Raw genomic sequence first — 21,247 nt, 5'->3', positions numbered from 1 at the left:
AAAGGTTTTTGAAGCCCACTTTGGCTCATGTGTGGGTTGAGGGAAACTTTGAAAAGATAACACCTTTTCCTCCAGCCTCTTGAGAAAGGGAGCCGCAATCCCAGATGCGGGAAGGAAGCCCTTCTGATTTCCAGTCACATGCAGGGAATGTGAAGTTTCCTCAGGGAGCAAGAAGCACGTGGCAGCCGGGGCCCAATCCCTCACCCTGGGTAGGAGGAAGATGAATGAGGACCATGAGCTTTGGGAGGAGGGAGTTGGGAAACACATTTGTTGACTGTGTGTGTATGTGTATTATATATGTTAAATTAAAATTTTTATTTCAGCTAATGTAGATTCAGATGCAATAGTAGAAATAATAGAGATATCCCTTACACCCTTTACTCAGTTTCCCCCAATGGTGCCACTTTGCGAAACTGTAGTACGGTCTCACAACCAGGATATTGACATGGATACAGCCAAGACACAGAACATCTCATCCCCACAAGGACGCCTCATGTTGCCCTTTTAGAGGCACACCCGCTCTCCTCTGACCCCTATCCCTCATAAAGCTGGACACAGCCCAGATGTCCTTCAACTGCTGAGTGGTTAAGCAAACTTGCTCACCTTTAAAGAGACGTGAGTTGGAGCTGTGCAGAGAGGCCCCCGTGGCTCTGAGGCACATGCGGGAAGCTGAGCTCCTCGGTGATGGTTTCGTCCCAGCCCTGTGCCCATGGCAGTGGGGGCCCTGTGCTCGGGAGACAGGACAGCAGGTGTGGCAGGACTGTCAGGTCAGAGTTACCTATGGTGGTCTGCTCCCCACAATCTGGCCCCGCTTCTGGCCACCTCTGCTTTCCCCTTCATGGCCTTCTAGAAAGATAGGTGGGCCTCCAGAGGAGCGTGAGAGGTGAGTTAACATTTATTGAATACTTGAATGTTGCAGGAACCAACCAAGGATTTTACAGAGAGAATCTTTTAGTTCCCCCATTATTATTAGAGCCTCCCCTGAGGCTCAGAGAAGTTAAGTTATTTACGCAAGGAAACACAGCTGTTAAATCAGGCTAGGGTTTGAACCCAGGAGTGTTAAATTTGACACCTGTGGTCTTTGCATTATGCCACGTGGTCTCAGACAATAGCTACTACATGAGAAAAGCCTTTCCAGTGCTGTAACAGGCTGAGAGAGAGACAAAGAGTAGAGAGAAAGGTAATTCTAAAGCTCATGCGAAATGCTGGACATTTTGCTTTTGGGAGGCGGTGAGAGACTCAGCTGGCCGGGAAGGGGGCCTATGAGCCACTGAGTTTCTAACAATGTAATCAAGAGTCAACACGTGGGCAGAAAATAGGACGCTTTGAAATTCGCTATCTTCAGAAAGCCTTTCCAGACTCCAGCTACTCTTCTGCCGCGGCTTTCTTACTTATTTTCTCTTCTCGGCTTATTTGGGTTGGCTTCTTTGCCCACTACTGTCACTCTCCACCAAAGACAGAGGATCCAATGCAGGAGGCAGACAGAGCTGGGCTTCAACGCCATGCCACTTGCTGTGTGAGTTTTGGCAAATTGTTTTACTGCTTAATTTCTGGGGATTATATTATATTATGTTGTGCTATGTTATGTTGCGTTATATCACAATCTTCCTGATGGTGTTATTAGGAAGATTAATGCGATAATGGCTGTCAGATTGTCTAGCAGGTTTCCTGGCATACGGCAAAACCCAATAGATTACATATATACCGCGTAGGTGACCTTTTTGAGCTCAGACTTTTGTCTCTTCTGCCTCCTGCCGTGCTGTAATTTTATCCTTTTCGAAATGTTACTTGTGGCCCACTTTTTCCAGAGATTTTTGCCAGAGGAATGCAGTCCATTAAATAAACAGCCAATGTTTTTTCCACCCCAATCTCCTTTCAGCATACTCTTCTGATTGTATGATGCTGCCTGCTTATATGCTCATCTTTCTCCTCTACCTGCCAGTGGAGAGCGGGATGCTGAACTAATGATGAGAAGAATGTGGTTCTATGCCTTCTTAGCTGTGTTACTACGGCCAAGTTGACTTCACTTTTTTTCACCTTAGCATCCGCAGCTATAAAGTGGAACTAATGAGACCTTTCCCACCTACTTTGCAGGGTTATCATGAAAGCCCAATAAGATATGCTGTGTGAAATATTTAGAGAACCTCAGAATGCCCTATGAGTATAAGGCGTTGTTATTCAAAAATAGAGCTTCTTAAGTGCTTCAATTTTTAGCTCTGTGATCAGTTAACTTTTGATGTGGAGCAAACAACCACAAATTCTCAGTGGCATGCAACAATAAACATTTATTTCTCACACATCTGTGGAGTTCAGCTGATGCAGGCTGGGCTCGCTCCTGCATCTGGGGGGTGGCTGGAGTTTGGCTGACCATACTGGGCCTGGCTGGGTCAATTTGGTTCCACATGTTTCTCATCCTCCTTCCGGGATTAATGGATGAGCCCAAGCGTGTCTTTCTCAGGGTGATGGCGGAGGCATGAGAAAGCAAATAAAAACACTCGCAGTGTCTTGAGGCCTTGGCTTGGAGCTGGCACACTATCACTTCTATTGGCCAAGCAGGTCATGTGGCTGAACTCAGAGGTAGGGCTTATGCACCACCCACAGCGGGAGGACTTTTCCAGTTTCATGAGAAGGGGCAGAGATACAGGCAAGAGCGACAATTGGGGACATTCATGAAAATCTGCTACACTGTGTTTCTTACCCAGTGCTTGGACAGAATTCTCTGGAGACCCAGTGGAAGCTCAGTGTCCTTGGAAAGAAGGATTCTGGGCTCAGGTAGAGAGACAAAGCTCATCACCTCTGCCACGGCTGATTGGCTCAAAGACCCAAGGTTGAGGTAGTGAAGAATGTAAAGTGACCATCGTGACATTTGATCTCTGCTTCTAGTCCTACCCATTGCTTTTTTGTGTGGACTTAGATCCTTTCTTTTCTTTCCCAAGATTATTGCTTTTACTACAGTGGAAAAATATTCATGATGTTCTTCCCCACTTTCTTGCCAGAATTCCTTTAGATTTCTGTGAGTTTGAGGAACTGGAAGAGCAAAACATATGATGCATGATTATGGGACACTTGTCTGTGACCATCTCCACTCTCGAGTCACATTGACCCCCACAAAAGTTTTCCTTAGAACCGGTTTTGTTCCTGAGGTTCCCAGATCCCCGTAAACAGATGCCTGAAGCCACCGTGGGTTCCCAGCAATAAGATTTTGCCTGGCGGGTTTATTTGTAAATGACTCCAGAGAACTGAGTGAACTATCTCAGAGCCAGAAATTCTGGTGTAGAAAGTTTCAAACCAGAACAGCGTCTTCAAAGGAAGACGAAGATGAAGGAGGGAGAGAGAGTGCACTTAATGGGCCAGGTCCAGGGCTCCAGATGTTCCTTGAAAAGGAATCTCCCAAATTATCTAAGCCCCAGTTAGACAGTGAGTGAGAAAGAAAATGACCTACAGCATCCTTGACAGGGGCCACATGAATTTATTGAAAGTGGGTGTCAAGGGGAATTCAGAGGTGGCAGAGCTCACACATATGTGTAAACACACGCACACACACAAGCAATGAGCTCATGTTGGTATGGTTCAACGCTTTTCTTTTTGCCCGAAGAAATTAAATCCAGGGTCTGGAGCCCTGCCCTTTAGGCTGTCTTCTTGTTTGTTTTTTTCTTTTTGTTAGTTTTTTTTTTAAGTTTAAACAACTACTTTTTCAAAGAGAGTAAAATATAACAGAGCAGCTACTGACTCGCACTGGACTTAAACCTTCCTAGGAAGAATCTGCTCACAGGGAGAAGCCTTCGAACAGTGATGCAGTGTGATTTACTCCCAACCACAGCCTATTCTCCAGACAGCATTCAGAGAGATCTTCAAAAAAGAACAAAAAGTAATGTAAAAGTAGAAAGCAGAGAATCTAGTAGCACAGATAAGAATACAATGGCTTAGGTTGGGACTAGGGAGATTGAAAGAATAAAATGAATTTTGAGGATTTATTTTCTTGGTGGAATCAGTAGTACTTGATGTTGGATTGGATAAGCTGCTGGACGAGGTGGGTGGCAGTGCTCCTGGGAAGGGACAAGGAGAAATTCAAGAAAACACCAGAGTTTGTGACTTGAGACTTTGGGTGGATGGTCCATTGTCTTCCACTGTAAGAACCTGCTCTTTTGTTGAAACTATGAATCAAGAAGTCAGGGGCTTTGTCTAAATGTCTGGACTTTGAATAATTTTAGACCTTGACTCTGAACCTGAGGGTCTAAGGAATTTCCACTTCTCCCTCTGAAGCAGAGTAGGTTTTGGCTTGCAGTGGAGGAGGTTAAGGCGTGATTTAACCAAGGTTTTGGTTTGTTCTCTCAGCGGTACTGGAAGTGGGTCTGGGAACTTAATGCACATACTCCAGGAAGTATCCGTGACTCCTTCTGGTTTTGACGGTAGGGTCAATGAGTCAGCTTAGTCCCATGAACGGAGTTCCTTTCCATCTCCCTTGTTGAAAATAGAAGAGGGTTTGAATCAACAGAAGCAGGAATTTCAGTTAAACACCAAAAAAACTTCCAAATCATGTGTGTCGTGGACTCTTACTTTACATGAGATAAAGGTGAGTCTGAATAAAATAACTGAGGAGTGGACTTAGATAGAGATGAGAGGATGGTAAAGATGACGTGTTATAAAAATGTAGTGAACAAAATCCAACACCACATTAAGAAAATAGTATGTTATAACCAGGTGGGACTTATTGTAAGAATGAAGATTTTGTTTAGTTTTAGGAAATACACTAGGATAATATACTACATTCATATATCTAAGGAGAAAAATCATGATTGCTGCCACAGATGCTGAAAAAGACTTTGAAAAAAAATTCAACATCCATTCCCGACAAAAGCACTCAAGAATGTAGGAATCAATGGCTTCTTCCTTAATACGATAAAAATATATAGTTTGGTCTTAAAGTCAATATGTTACTTACTCTAGAAAACATTTGAGGCATGTCCATTAATTACGATCAGGAACAAAGCAAAAATATCCACTCTCTTCCCTTTATTTAACACTATACTGGAGATATTGGCCAATGCAATTAGACAAGATAAACCTATTGGAGCATAAGAATCGGAAACAAAGAAGTAAAACTATCACTATTTGCAGACAGATGATAGCATACGTAGAAAACTCAATCAGTGATAAAACTAACTCAAATGAAATATTTTACTAAATATAGGAAAAATTGCAGAATTTAAAATTAGCATTCAGAAATCAATAATTCTTATATACACAAAGAATAATAATTAGAGGATATAATGATAGAGAAAACTCCTTTTAAAGGAGTAAGAAAGAAGATAGAATACTCAAGAACAAGTTTAGTAAGAAATGTGCAAAATTGAAAGGAGGGAACTTTAAGTCCTCGAAGACACAAAAGTGGACTTGAACAAGGGGAAAGACAGCCTGTGTTTTTGCTTTGGACATCTCAATATCATGAAGATGTCATTTCTCCTTTAGTTAATTTATACATTAAATATGCTTCCAATAAAATACCACATCTAAAGTTTTTTATAGAGAAATTGATACTAAAATTTATATAGAAAACTAAACGTGCAAAAATAACTAGCAAAGCATTAAGAAATAAAAATGAGCTACGATAAAAAATTATCTGTGCCCCAATTTTAAGTGTATCTAAAGTTTCTGTAATTAAAATAGTGTGGACCTGGTGCATAAGTAGACAGAAAAACTAGTGAAATTAAATGAATGCAGAAACATACCATGTGCACACGAAATTTTAGTGTATGATAAAAGTAGAAGTTCTGATTGTTGATAAGACATTTGAAAAAAGATAAGATGAAATCTGTACCTTAAAACATATACAAGAATAAACTTCAAGCGTATCAATGATGAGTATCAAATAAAAACCTTAGAAGTTTGAGATTCTAATTAGAAGAAGACATGAGCAAATTAATTTCTGACTTGGATCTGATCTGGGTGTAACTATGACTTAGAATCCTCCTGTAATAATAATCATCAGAATAAATTTGAATATAGAAAATTTAAAAATGACGACTTCGCATCATCAAAGAACCATAAGCAACGAATTCAAAAGCCAAGTGACAAACTGGGAGAAAATATTTCTATGTATAGCCCAGATAAAAAGTTAATATCTCTAAAAGAAAAAGAACTTTTAAAATTGAGGAAAAAAAGAAAACCCAAAAACCATTAAAGAATGAGCAAACTGTATGTCCAAATAATTTTTAAAACAGCCCTTAAATATATAAAAAGATGTTCAACTTTTCTTGTAGTAAGAGAAATGAAAATTAATCTAAAATGAGATACCATTTCTCACTTATCAGAATAGAAAAAAAATTAAAAACACTTGGTGCACTCTATCAACAAAGCTCAGAGGAAGCAAACGCTCCCATTGCTGGGAGGAATGAAAAATGGTACAACCCTTTGGAGGGGAAGTCGACAATGTCAAACAAGGATCTAGCAACCCCTCTTCTAGGAATTTATTCTGAAGATACACTTCCAACAGTATGAAAATATATCGACAGAAACTTTCTCATTGCAGCACTGTTTATGATTGCAAAATATTGGAAACAACCTAAGTTGGCACACATAGCAGACTGAGGAAACTATGATACATCCACCCCACAGAGTACTATGGAGGAAGATCTCTATGTCTGATATGCTTACAGGATATTTTATTAAGTGAAAAAAGCAAAAGGCAAGAGTATACATACAGTGTATACTGTGCTACCTTTTGTGTAAGACAAAATGGGAAAGAAACAAACGTAGATTTGCACAATATCCATTTAATTTTGCCAAAAGAAACACAGGAAGGGTAAACCCCAAATGAATAAAATGTGTTACCTATCGAGGATATGGGAAATGGAGTGAAAAAGATGCGTAGTGATGGTTGGGGCATGACACTCCCCTAAGTATAGCTTTTGTATAGTTTTTCTTTGGGAACCATGTTACTTTTACATGCTAAAAAAAATCCAACTCTATTATAAATGAATACCATTGTCACACTGGGGGATGAAACACCAATGTGTATCCTTTGGTCTTGTCATTGGTTTTATCCAGGTTGCAGGAAGTTTTCCCTCCCAAGGGACAGGGCTAAATTCTTGGCATTCTGCAGAATCATAGAAAAAAGAGACTACATAGTTCAGTTTTTAGGAAACTTGCAGTCTAATGCAAAACTATAACTCAAGCAGAAAAACAAGTAAAAAATAAGATAAAACTTGCCTCAGTCCCATAGCTATAACCAACATGACAAGCGTAAGCTCTAAGTACCACAGAGGAGCAAGAGGGGAGTGTGGAAAAATATCTGGTGAGCGAAGGGACAGAAGTGATGGGAGTCACCCACGGCTAGCCTTGGAGTGCTTCAAGAAGGAAATATGTCTGGCTGGCTTTGAATGAGGTCATGACTGCGATTGGCAGAGAAACCCGGAATATGGTTGGCAGAGAAGAGTGGGAAGGGAATTCTTGGAATGGAGCCAGAACAGGCAACAACGTAGAAACAATTAGGTCATTGTGCAAGGAGTTACCTACACTCCTCCTTAGGCTGGAAGGTTGGAGTGGGATATAAAATGCATACAGGGATCCGGGAAGCTAAAAGTACTGAACAGAGCTAGGAAGCCTTAAGTCTTTAATGGCAATAACCAAATTGAAGATTATTATTGGAAATGAACTTTGGTGGGATAAACCTGAACTGAGCAGTACAAGAGCTAAGCACATAGTGAGAATTAGACTTGAGAGGTACTCGTTGAACTGAGAGAAGCCCTATAGTTTCCAAGGGTTTATAGAGTGCCCAGTATGTGTAGCCATTTCACACACATGTAAGCATTAGGGATCCACAATGTTACCAAGAGTCTGAGAAGTAGAGTGGCCAAACATGGAACCAGAGGGCCCAACATGGAACCAGAGGGCATTGGTCCAACCCTTTCACTGACAGATGAGGAAACCGGGGTCCACAGTGAGACTGGCCTGGCCCGGTGTTGCACAGCCAGTTCATGGCATAGCAAAGACAAACACCTGGCTGGGTAGTGTGGTTTGCCTCTCAGAGGCACTGCCCCTATTTTCACCACCAAGGATGGAGGAGGAACAGGAGTACAAACAGGCCATGGGGAGGACTAACGAGTTGTTGCTACTGTAGACGGACCCAGCAGAGCCTTGAAAGATGTGGGTTCTACCACCAGCCTGCTGTTTCGGCATGGGCTGAAAGAATCCAACTATAAGAAAACAGGCCATCGTTGTTAACCTCTCAATTTCAAAATGCATTTACTGAACTTTTTAAAGAGCTCCATACCGTGTTAGATGGTGTCCGCGTTGGTCTTCACATCTGCAGAAACTGAATTACTGCATGTTTGTGTGATGACTAAAATTCTATTTATATTATTCTTGCTTTTTTTTTTTCGTGGCTATCATTAGACTTGTTTACTTCTGGAGTTCCCTTTACAGGTTTTCCATCACACTCTTCTTTTTGGCCATATCCTCACCCATCTTCAGTGAGTATCTTGCAGTGGGCTGTGTGTTGATGGGTGTGTTATGTGTGTGAGCATATGTGCACACGTCTAGTGGACATGAAAACAGTTTCTGTTTAAACAGTGCCCACACTTGGCTCAAGCCTGCAGTATCTGGCCCTGGGTCTGGCCCACCCCTCACCAGTCTACCTCACCCCAAACAGAAGAACCCAGCTCCAAGAGCACCTTCTGCACAAGCTCTCCAAATTTCTGAACTTCTCTTTCCTATTCTAAGGTTTCAAGGTGTAGTGAAAATTGCATGGGTTGGAGTCAGACTGATTTTCATTCCCCGCTCTACCCTTTAATGCCATTTGGGGTTGTTGCCAGTCTTAGGTGGAAGAATACACGGGGAGCTCCTAATTGCAGTGATGAGCACAGAGAAGAAGTGAGCAAGAAATGTGAATCCCTCATTTACCCTATTTCCTCTGGCTTAACTTGTTGGAGGTAAAGATCAGTGGATTCGAATTTAGACCTCCGTACATGCGGGTAACACACACACGTGCAACACACACAAACGCACACACACAGACACACATATACACACACACGCTGTGCTGGAAGGTCTTCAGTTTGCCCCTCCAGATCTATTCTACACTTTATGGAGGCTGATCTTATGACCTCTGTCAATGGGCTCCCTTGTCCTTTGGCTTTCATTGGGTTTGACCAATGGGGAGCCCTGGCAAGTAATTGAAGGGAGGAGGGTGGTTAAGTATTTATTGTTGTGATATCCCCTTCCTGTGGGTCACCTTGGGCTGTCTGTGTCCCTTGGCAGAAGGTCACCCCTCTTGTCAGGCTGTCTTTTCCACACAGCTCTCTCTGAGTGCTGTAACACATTGAGTGCCATAGAATATTCAGTATTCTTTGAGGGAAATTTCCTGGAGAAGACTAATAGGAGATGTGCTCAGAGGCCTCCAACTCAGAATAACTGCTCAGTCAGCAACATGCCTCCTATGAACATGATGGATTTCGGGGGCCAAAGATCTCTTTGGGAGTCTTATGTAAGCTATGAACCCTCTCCCTAAGAAAAAATTCTCCATTCTGCAACCAATGTTAGGACTTCACAGATCCACAAACGCCATTCTTGACCCGCTGGGGTTAAAGACTTGTGTTCTAAGTAAAGAAAGCATGCACAGCCTTTGGAATACTAGGTCTCTCCAGAGAATGGCTCCCATCCTTTGGTAGCTCATTGCATTTGTTACATTACCTTCATATGGTACAGTGTCCCCTGGGCATCCGAACACGTGGTTGTATGTTGCTTCCTTTCCACTTGGATTTTCCACTCTTGAGTTTGGACTCTATGTACCCCAAGAGCACCCTTTTTAAGGTCATGCATCCATCTCCCAAACTCTGTCACGTGTTGAGGCTTTGAGGGTGAACTATCAGAGTATAATGGAAGAGGCAGGAAGGGGTAGCACTAACTGGAGACCTCCTGCGGCCTTTTGCTACTGATAAAGATTTCTTCCCTTATCATCCAAGAGGTCTAGATTTGCATTTCAAAATACAGCTGGGGCAGTGGTTTTGGAGAAGAGCCACTCCCACTTTGTTCCTCTTTGGTATCTCTCCTCCTAAGTGGCTTTCTAGGATAGCACAAAGTGAGCAAGCAGTTTAGAGAACAAGACAAAGAACTCCAGCACTGGCATCAGGACGGCTCAAGGGACAAAGGGTATATTTTGGGTAACATACAGCTCCTTAATCCAACAGGGACATAGAATCATTAGGCAGAGACCATGTCTGCTTCTGTCATCTATCGTATCCCCAAGAGCTAGCCACTACATGGCACACAGTTGCCACTCAATGCCGTTTGTTGAGTAAGTAAATGAATGAAAGAACAAGTCAGAGACTTTTAGCATCTCAGCAAACTTTAGAGGTGACCTAGCCCCATCTTTCCTCTGATGCTTCACTGATCTTCATCCCCCAATTCAACACATATTTATCAAATGCTTCCTATGTCCAAGGAGATTTGATAATCTGAAGACAATCAAAATGAAACATGTTTGGACCATGCCTTCAAAAACTTATAATCTACTAGGGAATAAGATATGCAAATAACTATAATAGAGAGAAAGTGAAAAGAGAAGAGAAATGAGTAGTCCATCATTGTTCTAAAAGTTTCAATTATAGGAAACTAACTTCCATTGCTAATAAAAGTCAATATGCTTACCATTCGCTAAACACATTATGTCATTATAATATTTGTGTTGAGGTGTATATTATTATTATGCCCATTTTAAAGTGAGGAAATTGGGGCTCAGAGAAGGTAAGTAACTTGTTCAAGGTCATAGAAATTGTAAGTGGCAGAACTAAGACTCGTACATTTTGACCCCGTCTGTATGCAGGCAGATACATTGCTAGAAAGATACTGATGCTGCACTGAAATCTGCCTTCCCTTATTTTCCTTTTGGAACTAATTCCACTCTCCCAAGCCACAGAGACAAAGTCTTTCACTGCTTGAAAAACGAATGAATGAGTTAAATTGCATCAAGTTAGCTTAATAGCTTATAATTTCCTATTGTAATTATAGTTCAGGCTGCTACCATTTTCATCACAACAGTTGGTCCACACTGAATTTCGTCTCTAGCTCATTGCCTACTTTCCGCCTGACTTGAGCTCCCAGAGATGCTATGCTGAATATCGATGCTGTAGCAACCTGGTGATTTTTATGTTTTCTGACTCACTTACCTCAAGGCCATAGTGCACCTAAGGCCTTTGGGTTTGTGGTTCTTTTCTCTTTGGTTCCAATCTCTGTTTACCTGGTTGTCTCTTTTTTCACTCATTCACTTAACAAATATTTGCTATGCATTGCAAGCACACTGGCTAGCAGACATTGCTCTGGTAATGGGTATACAAACAGGGAAGAAAGATGTAATTCCCACCTCGAGGGGACTACAGTGTAGTTTGGAAGCCAGACATACAAACAACTATAATACAATAAAAAATAACATTAATGAAGAAATGTACCAAGTATCATGTGTGACAAAAGGGTGTCCTTTAAGTCTGCCCCAGGAATGCTGGGAAAATCTTCACAGAGGAGATAGCATTTGGGCTTAGATCTGATGGAGGACTGGAGGTTTTCTCTGCAGTGGAGGTGGGACACTCCAGCAAGAGGGAACAGCATGTATGAAGCCCTTAGGTGTGAGGCAGCGTGTGGTAGAGTACATGAGCTCAGGCTCTGGAGAAGCTGGGCGTGGGAGAGATGCAGAGTACCTGTGAGAACCTGAGGGCACAGACAAGAGAGGGGGGCAGTGCCAACTTGCAAAGGGCTTTGTCTGCCATGCTGAGGGGCTCCCTTGATTCTGAAGATTCTGTAGAACCACTGAAAGACTTGTAAGCAGCCTTCGGTGTGGATTAGCTTGATACTTTAGAAACTTCCTTCTTTTGGCCTGAAAGTGGGCATGGAATCAAGAAAATGAGAATGAAGACATGGGACCAGTTTAGAGACTGTTCCAGTAATCCCAGTGGAAAAAAGATGACAACTCTAAAGTAAACAGAGAAATGGAGATGGTGGTGGGTGAGAAAACAATTTGAGAGACATTTATGAGTATCTTATTTCAGGTTGCTATAGCAAATTACCATGGCCTGGGTGGCTTGAACAATGAATATTTATTTTTCACGGATTTGGAGTCTGGAAAGTCAAGAAGGCAGCAGACCCAGTGTCTGATGAGAGCCTGCTTCCTGGTTTGCAGCTGGCTGCCTTTTCACTGTGTCCTCCCAGCGGGGAGAGAGGAAAGGCTGACTTTCTTCTTCTTAGAAGGGCACTAATCTCATCATGAGCGTTCCACCTTCATGACCTACACGCCTTCCATACCCCATCTCCAAATACCATCATATTGGGGATTAGGGTTTCAACATATTAATTTTGGGGGGACGCAAACATTCAGTCCATAGCAAAGAGGTAGATGAGATAAGGTTTGGTTACCCATTGAATATGCGGAGTTACCAAGAAAGTTTAGGAGAAGATGATAAACAACAGAAATTCTTTGTTTCACAGTTCTGGAGGCTGGAATCTAAGACCAAGGTTCCTTCAGGGTTGGTTTCTCCTGAGGCCTCTCTCCTTGGCTTGTAGATGGCTGCCTTCTGGCTGGGTTCTCCTGTGGCCTTTCCTCTGTGCTCACACACTCCTGATGTCTCTTCTTTTTCCTATAAGGACACCAGGCAGGTTGGATTAGGGCCCACCCCTGTGACCTCATTTTAACTTCTTTACCTCTTGAAAGGCCTTATCTCCAAACACCCAGTCATTTTCTGATGTACTGGGTGTTAGGACTTCAACATAGGAATTTTTTGGGAAGGGGGAACAATTCAGTCTATAACAGTGCCCTTGGCTGGAGTCCTTTTGATGCCCCAGTGGGGACTAAAGCTGGATTACCATGGATTGAAGAGGAAAGAGTAGACGAGAGCAAGGAATCAAGGATTGCAGACTGCTCTCTGGAACGTTGGCTAGAAAGTAGAAGAGAGATCTGTAGTCACAGCAGGGCAAGGATGGAGGGGCAAGAAGATGTCCTTCTGCCTCCCTTCCTCCCTCCCTTCTTCCCTCTCTCCCTAGTCCTTCCTTCCTTCCTTCCTTCCTTCCTTCTTCTTTCTTTGTTTTGCCCCTTCTTTCTTCTCTCTTTCCTTTTTCTGCTTTCTTTTGAAAATAAGGCTTAAAAATATTTATATGCAAAGGGAAGAACTAGAAAATAGAGAATGAAGACAGAGGAAAGGGAAGAGACATTTTCTGGTTGCGATTCCCAGAAGGGCCCAGGACAAGGTGGGAGTGGGCATCTCTTTGGTGGGTCATTGTCTTTGTCTACCTTTGTCTTTCTTCTGAGTTGGTTCTCCTATCCTTTTCTTCTACTTTGTTTCTTTCTGTTTCTGTGCAAGATAGTGTGCAAATAAGGCCTGGCACATGTGCATGTTCACCTGCGTATGCGTTCACGTGTGCACGAGTGTCTATGGTGTGCACATATACACTCACTCTGATGATACCCAGAGAGTTTCGTTCAAAGTGCGTGATTCCAGCTTCCAGATGGTAAACCTGTCTGGGGCAGCAAGGCCTTCTTGTAGGAAGGAGTCTGAACTCAGGGAGAAAGATGTGGCCCCCATCTCACAACTAACAATGTCTGTTCCCAACTGGGGACGTCTGACGCTGACAGAGCAAGAGGACAGGTTTGGTCAGGTGTGGCATTGGCTTCCTAGTCTCCTAGCTGTACACAATGAACAGGGGGCCTGTACTTTCAGAAGGAGAAAATCCAGAGCTCCCCACTGAGTGTGCACAGGGGAGGGGAGCATAGTAATTGGAGTGCTGTCTGCCCACCGTCCTCAGCAGGCACCAGAGGCAAAGTGGGCTGGGGCTGTGACCCAGTTTCCACTTGGCTTATTGACTGGAAACAGCTACTCACTGGGCCACTGGGTTCTTTCTGAAGACAATGAAGAACCACGGTTTGGGATAGGTGGGGGCGGGGTGGGGCCCGATTGGGCAAAAGAGTCAGAAGCAAATACAGCCCTGTGGCCCAGTAGTTCTGATACTAAAGAAGCTTTCGTCTAGAGGCAGGGGCCAACTCACCCCAAATACAGGAAGGAAAAACAGGAAATTAAAAAGGACACAACCACTAAATAAACTGAAGTGCTCCTTAAACCCCCCTGAGGTAAGTGGATCATCTTCTCGTAGAATGAGATGGAAACCTGCTCCGACGCTGCCCCCTTAGTTAGAAACATGGCAGGCAGTCTCATGTGCCTGGGCTGTCTGGCCAGTGTTCGGCTGACATAGACATGTCGATGCCAGCTCCCCTTTCATGGTGCTCCTCAAGCCTCCTCCTTCTTATCTTGAAAAACCTCTCTCAGCAGTCATTCGGTTCCCGGGTCCAGAGGAGTCCGGGCATTACAAGGGCCTGTGGAGCCAGGACAGCATCTCAGCTGACTCAGCTCAGACCCAGAGATGTGGGTGGGAAAGGCTGAATCCACGCAGCCCCCAAGTCATGTTTTCCCTCTTAGACTTCTAGAGAAGTCTGGAAACATAGATAATGTTATTTTATTTTTACAGATTGAAAATGTCCTTGGCAACAAAATGTGTATTTGCCTACATTTCCAGAGTTTATGGATGAATGAGGGTGGTCAATGACAGTCATGTTGGGAAACAGTCTATTTTTGTCTAATATTTATCTTTTCATTCACTCAACCAAGCAAACAGTATGTTTGAAGTCCTATTATGTGCTAGGTACCACAGAGGACACAGATGTGCGTAAGATAAACGGCCCTGGAGCAATTTACCATGTACTCTGCAGGAATGATACTTACACTCCAGTAAATCATAGGAGGCAGAATGTGGAGGTCTCTTTGTACTTATCAAAAAGTGTGCTGAATGTCCTGGTCAAGACTGTTTCAACTTATCAATGTCGGAAGCCCAACTTCAACTTAAGCAAAAGTGGAATTATTTATTAAAAACAAAAGGGAATTATTTATTGAAAGCAAACAAGGAACTATTTATTGCTTCACACAACTGGTAAGTCCAAAGGCTGAAGTGGCTTCAGATATGGACGTATCCAAAGACGTGTGACGGTAACCAGGACTCTGCCGGAGAGTGAGGCCAACACATAGAGCAGAGCTGGGTGCTGAGAGATGGGCTGGCTCTCTCCAGGTGCCAGAAAAGATGGCTGCTGGGAGCACTTACCCAGCAGACTTCCTCCTCTCCAACACTCATCTTTCAAACCTCCCAGAAGACACTGATCACTCCTGCACAGCTTTCCTCACCAAACCTGGCCCATCACTCTGGCTTGGATATGGAATACCTGAGTTGGCCATACTGGGTCAGGTGCCTACCTGCGTGAATGGAATGAGGAAGAAGTGAAATTCCCAAGTAAATGGGTACTGGGCCAGCTGATCACAAATATCCTCTACTGTAAAACAGATCTGAAGGGATGGTTATTAGTCAATAGTTAGAAAGAAGGGAGAAGATGAAGTGAAGAATGAGGTGGCTCCTCTAGAAAGAAAGGCAGGGTACAGGAAGATAGGATTTGGGTAACAGTGAATCATAGGGGTTGACTGTATCTTGGGGTCCAGGGAGAGGAACAGAATCATATGACTGGAAGGCAGATGGGGAGGGTTTTAGACTCTCGGGCCAGCTGAAGAGTTTGCTCTTTGGTGGGACATGGGGAACAATTACAATTACTTAGCAATGGATTAAAGTCAAGAAAATAAATCTGGTTTCCGAGTGCTGAGTGGGTTGAGATGGAAGAAATGAAGTTAATGGTAGATTGGATTGTTCCAATAATCCAGGTGGTCAGTGGGTGAGGGTCTGAGCAGGTAGTAACAATGGAACTGGAAAGGAAGGGAACCATGCAGCCAAATTTGAGTTTTGTCCAACTGAACATAGAGAACGAGGGAAGGGAAAGAGTCAGACGTTGCTAAATTTCTAGTCTACGTTTCTAGCTAGGTCACCAGTATGGCTGTTCCGAGTAGAACTACTGTAATCTCTCATGGGTGTATCCAGCAAAAGAGATTTCCACTAAAAGCTGTATAGAACACTGTTTATTTCTAAGGACTGAGTTTCTAATGCTCTTGCCTTGGTCAAGTTCACTCTAAGACCCACAACTATTGTCCCTGAGCAGGGGTGGTATTAACACAACTAACAGACCGTGTGGTGTTTTTCAAATGACTTTCTGTATTGACCTACCTGTCTGCCCTGGAGCAGATGCAAAGTCAAGCAGTTGTTTCCAGCACTCCCTCAAGATTAGAAAAATGCAATGAGCTGAGCCTGGTTCTTGATGATAAGATTCCACTTTGCACCTGAAGAAAGGAACCCAGTTGAGAGTGTTGGTAACTGAGTTAAGGGAGAGAGTCAAAGGCAGCTGCTAAAATTTCTGCCAGGCCACAATTAAAATAAAACAGGAATTGGATCTGAGTGGCCAACCTTCAAGTAACTTGAACATTGGGGTGTCCAATTTGTGCCCTCTGTGGGCCCTGGGAGTCCAACGCAGGGAGTCCAGAAAGGACTGCGTACTCCTTACTCCTGTGGGTAATGCAGGGTTCTGTTTTGGTGTTTCTAACATGGTTATCAGCCTTCTACAACTCTGTTGCCATAATTTCTGTTCAACCAGGAGAAGATATATGCATCCAGGCTGGGGAGGTGCTCTCATGTGTCTCCAGGGGAGTGCAGCAAGGTTAGTTTAAGACTGGGAATGTGCTGACAGATAGGGGGAAGGTCAGAAGGAGGCATCGTGTGTGGTTAAGGGGCTGGAGGGACTGGCTTGGGAGCAGAGGTGGAAGTGCTGACATTAACTTGTTCTGCACCACCAACGCCCAGAGATGTGGCCTGATAAAAGGGTGCCAGCCCATGGTAGGGTGTGGGTTCTGGGTGAGGGTGTAGATTGTTGTTGTGGCCCAGAGGGGCTGGATCAGAGGGGAACAGAGGAAAACATAAGCTGGGGAAAACTGCCTAATGGATAAACCAATTAGGAGACAGGATGGTACTAAGGGATGGGCGGAAACAGGAAGGTGCTGGAACCAGACAGAGATGTATCCTCAATTCTAAACAGCATCCCACATAGAGGAAAGGAAACTGATGTTAGGATAAGTGGTTTGGAAGGGCATGTACACCCTACTCCCTAATCTGAAGGGTTTGCCAAACTTATCCTGGCTGCTACTTTTCCTATGGCTAATGGTGGCACCAACCCCAAAGAAAGACTTGGGGGATGTGGACAAAAATATAAAATCTCGCTTCCCATTCCTTTCTTCAAGAATATGACACTTCATTCAAACTGGACCACTCTGTTCCAACTTCTTTGCCTAAGAACATCTTTCCAGAACGTCTATCGCACATGTCACGGTGACCAAGGCAGGTTTCTTGATCACCCTAGGTCAATGCCATTCTCCCTCTGCTGGACTCTTCTTTTTGGTGTTTCTCTTACTCTGTCTTGAATTGGATGGATGTGTGTACTTCTGTCCACCTCCATTTACACATTTACACACAGAAAATGTGACCGAATGAATCCCTTGTGTTCCATGGCACCGGGTACAGTGTGTATTATTTCAGTTTGATTTTGATTAGAATTTATTAAGTGCTAAGTGGCATTATTCCATTTATTGTTCATAAAAATATTAAAAGATAGTTACTATTTTCTAATTTTTAGACAAAATTATGTATTTGTATATGTATGTGTGTATATATACATATGTATGCATATACCTATGCCTAATTGATAATAGATATACATATATACACCGAATGGATATATATGCTTGTTGTTTTTGTTCTTGCTATCAGATTGAAAGGAAAGAAATTGTTGTATGGGGGTTGGGGCATGCTGAATGCGTCTTCCTCATTTCTGATTTTCCCTCTAAGTGAAGGGGCCTCCACGAAGTCACACTCTTGGCCTGCCTCATCTGCTCCCTCCTCCCTTGGAGGAGCAGTAACCTCATCTGATGAATTTCAGAGGGAAGTATACCCTGGTCTCCTCTTTGTCCTCTTTCTCTCAGAGTGAGCCACCTGCAGGAAACACAGTGTGTCTTGCCCCACCAGTCTCGAGTTTCCAGAGGCAGGTCTGCCCTGCAGGAAAGCCTGCCCCAGCCCAGCAAGCTCTGTACCTCGTGGTACTTCTGTATAATTCTGGGATTCAGAATGAGAAAACCCACTTGTCCCCAGATGAAGCCCCATTCACCAGCGTTTACCATAACAACGGTGGTATGTTACTCTCCACTTGCTTTATTCTTTTTTCTTATTTCTCTATTTGTTCAGAACACTGGTAGGGAAGGGTGCTATTTATGGAGTGTCCTCAGCCTTGCATTGTCCCTCGTACATTCTTCATCACTCAGGGGTGGGGCCGTCACCATGAATAACATGACCCTCTCCCTCGAGCCTTCAAACACACCTCTTGCCTCTTGAGTTTGGTTTTCCTCTTCTTTGGGGCAAGAAGGTGGACACTACCGTCTCACCCCTAACCCTCTAGTATGAAAAGCTAATGGGGGAGAAAAAGCAAACAGGTGAAGTGAGGATTCTAAAACAGATCACACTTGGCTTTGTACCCCACATCGATGACACTTGAGAAGAGCGCTGTCACATCCTGCTTGTTGGGGTGGGTGGGATGGAGGTGGGAAAACCCAGGAAGGTGCTGTGAAGGCTGAATACTAAATACCATCTTTATGGGTTTCTGAAAGGGCCTCTGTCACTCTTAGTGGTGAGCAAGTTGAGGCCACGTTGAAAGGATCTTAAAGAAGCCAGGGAGGGGGGCTAACATCTCATTTTGCCAAGAACGGTACCCACTCCTTGAAGTAGACACCGTTACTCTATTTAATAAAATTGAATAAGGTGAGAGAGAGCAAGCAGCAAACCCGGACCACACAGCGAGGGGCAAGGAGAGCATGGGTTTGCACCTACCCCTGCCTGACTCCAAGGGCCCTGTTCTTTCTCCCAGCCCAGGGCAGTTAGAAGTCAGGGGCGTACCCTGACTGAATAGGGAGACATCTCCCCTGGGTCTCAGGAGTTGGGGAGAGGCCACTGTGTCTGGATCTGTGAGAGCTGAGCTTCGCAGAGACAGAGGCTGACAGAGATGACTGCTGGCTGACCCCACCTCCTTGACCCTTTTAGAATCCCCTCCACATCTGCCTTAAATCTGCCAAAATGTTGCTTCTGGCAAATCGAGAGAGTGCAGTCAACCAGGTGTCTATGCCACACCATGGTGGTTCCAGTGGCCTGAATTTGGGGATGGCTGCAGCAGCATTCCATTTCTATTCTTCAAGAGCTGGCTTCTGGCTCTGGGGTCTCCCCCCTCCCTCCATGTTTCCCTGTGCCTCGCTGCAAGCTGGTGGCTCCCTCCCTAGAGGAACTGGGCTGGGAGTAGGGGGGAGGCTCCTGCATGTGCACGCCAGGGTCTTGTGTGTTGCTACATCAGGAAGGAGCAGGAGGGGAAGTCTTGGTGAGCGAAGAGGCCCTGGGAAGTCTGGTGATGAACTGGAAAGGAGAAGGGTCTTTTGTACGTCTGCACTGGCGCTCTGCAAGAGCGGGGCTGGCACAGGACGACTGGCGTGGCTGAGCATGAGGTATCTCCGGGGAGGGGTGGCTGAGGCTGCAGAAGTTTGCTTGTCAGAACTGACCTGCCTGGAACCGTAACCTCCCCTGCAGTCTCCTCCCCATCGTGGGGCAAAGTCCTACACTCCCAAGAGGTCCATAGGGCAAATTCCTATGCTCCCAAGAGGTCCCCCTCCTGCCTATCAGATTCCTTTCCTAGCTGGGGAGGGAGAGGAGACCCAGGAACTGGGGGCAGCTGTGAGCTCATGGGAAGAGCACTGGATTCAGAGGGACCTTGGGATCAAATCCTGCTTGAGGTTCTACTGGGTTTGCTCCTTAATGGCAGAAGCGAACACAAACAAACCAGGAGCAGATCACTAGAAACCCTGCCCTCAGTCTGCCCTCTCCCATCTCCTCCGTGAGGATTGCAACACCTGCGCGGGCGCCTACAAGAATGAATGAGAGCGCTGACTTGGGCAGAAGTGGGGACCTGCTGGTGCATCCTGGGCCCTAAATAAACGCTCAATAAAGCAGCAGAGCACGGAGGTGAAGGGCTACAGAGAGACTGGATTGAACCTAGTGGCCTGTCTTTATTTAAAATCTGGATATGCTGTTCAGCACGGGTTTTTTTGCATTAATTTGGATTTTCAAAAAAAATGCGTTAAAATATTTATCTTGATTACTGAGTTTTTTGTAACCCCCCTCAAATTTTGTGCCCAAGGCCCTTCACTGGCCTCACCCTAGGCCCAGCACTGCTGGCCTTGTCTCTTATAGTCAAGTCTCCTAACTCCTCCAGGCCTTGAGCTCCTCATCTGTGAAATGGGAATAATAGTAGCAGTGATCACGTAGGCCTGGGCTGGGGGTGAGATGAGTCCATACGCGTTCCTCGCCCTCATCTGCGACAGCTCCTCATACCTGGAGCACTCAGAGAATGCTGGGCGCTATTCTGAGTGTTGCTGATTTTGTGAGAATTATTAATCATTCTGTCAGCTCGGAGAGAGACCCTTCCAGATGAGAAGTTCTCCACGGAGGGGGAGGGGGAGGGGTAGGATCTACACTCTGGGCACAGAAACGGGTCAGATTAAGGAGCCGGGGATGCTCAGGGCCCTGCGCCAGAGCAGGGGTCCGTGGGGGCCTCCATCGAGACCCAGGGTGAAACACGCGGGGAGAGGCAACCTCGCCAAGCCTTTGTAGAAAATGCTTGTGGTGCCGCTGCCTTCTGGAGACGCCACGAGTTGCCTCAACAGCTTTTCTTTTCGGGCCTTGTTTAACATTTCAAACAAAAATAAAATAAATAACTGTAGTGTTTATGGAAACCTAAGACAGAAATGAAGACGACCAAGGAGAAAGCTAAGTGGAAGCAGGCCAGAAGGCGTTAGAGGGTCCCCCTTTCTCTGGAGTTAGCAGTTTTGTGCCTCAATTTGTCAGCTCTTCCTACCCCACCCCTGCGTTTCTCCCCAGCCACCCGCTAACTGACGTGCACAGATAGACGTGTACACCAGTGCATGTGTGTGTATGCTCACACACACACTCCTGCTCACACACGCTCCCATCCCATGGAGGCACACACTTCAGACACGTCTCGCACATAGCTCTCTTTCTGGAAATTCTTCCACTCACTTTCTCCCTTATCTTCTTGGCTACTTTTTTTTTAAACAAAGAAACTTATTAACTCATTCTGGCCAGATAGCGCACAGGACTTTAACCCCTTCAGTCCAGTGGCGGTTTTGGCCTCGACCTTCTCTTTCAAGAGACCAAGCCAGACTGGTTTTTATGTGGATGAGAC

At 44.6% G+C, this 21,247-nt stretch overlaps 1 long non-coding RNA gene across 1 annotated transcript in view; it reads left to right on the top strand.

Annotated features, from left to right (window-relative positions):
- The first annotated feature begins 1,179 nt into the window (after nt 1-1,179).
- LOC139041059 (uncharacterized) overlaps nt 1,180-21,247 on the top strand; it is a 72,518-nt gene continuing 52,450 nt past the window's right edge. The window contains exon 1 of the long non-coding RNA XR_011495563.1: nt 1,180-1,516. This is a non-coding gene — a long non-coding RNA (uncharacterized lncRNA). The remainder of the gene's footprint in view (nt 1,517-21,247) is intronic.

The sequence above is a fragment of the Equus asinus genome, chromosome 19 (assembly GCF_041296235.1).
Source record: "Equus asinus isolate D_3611 breed Donkey chromosome 19, EquAss-T2T_v2, whole genome shotgun sequence".
Taxonomy (NCBI): Eukaryota; Metazoa; Chordata; class Mammalia; order Perissodactyla; family Equidae; genus Equus; species Equus asinus.
Note: the sequence above shows the minus strand (reverse complement) of the source record. Positions and strands in the feature narration are given on the sequence as shown.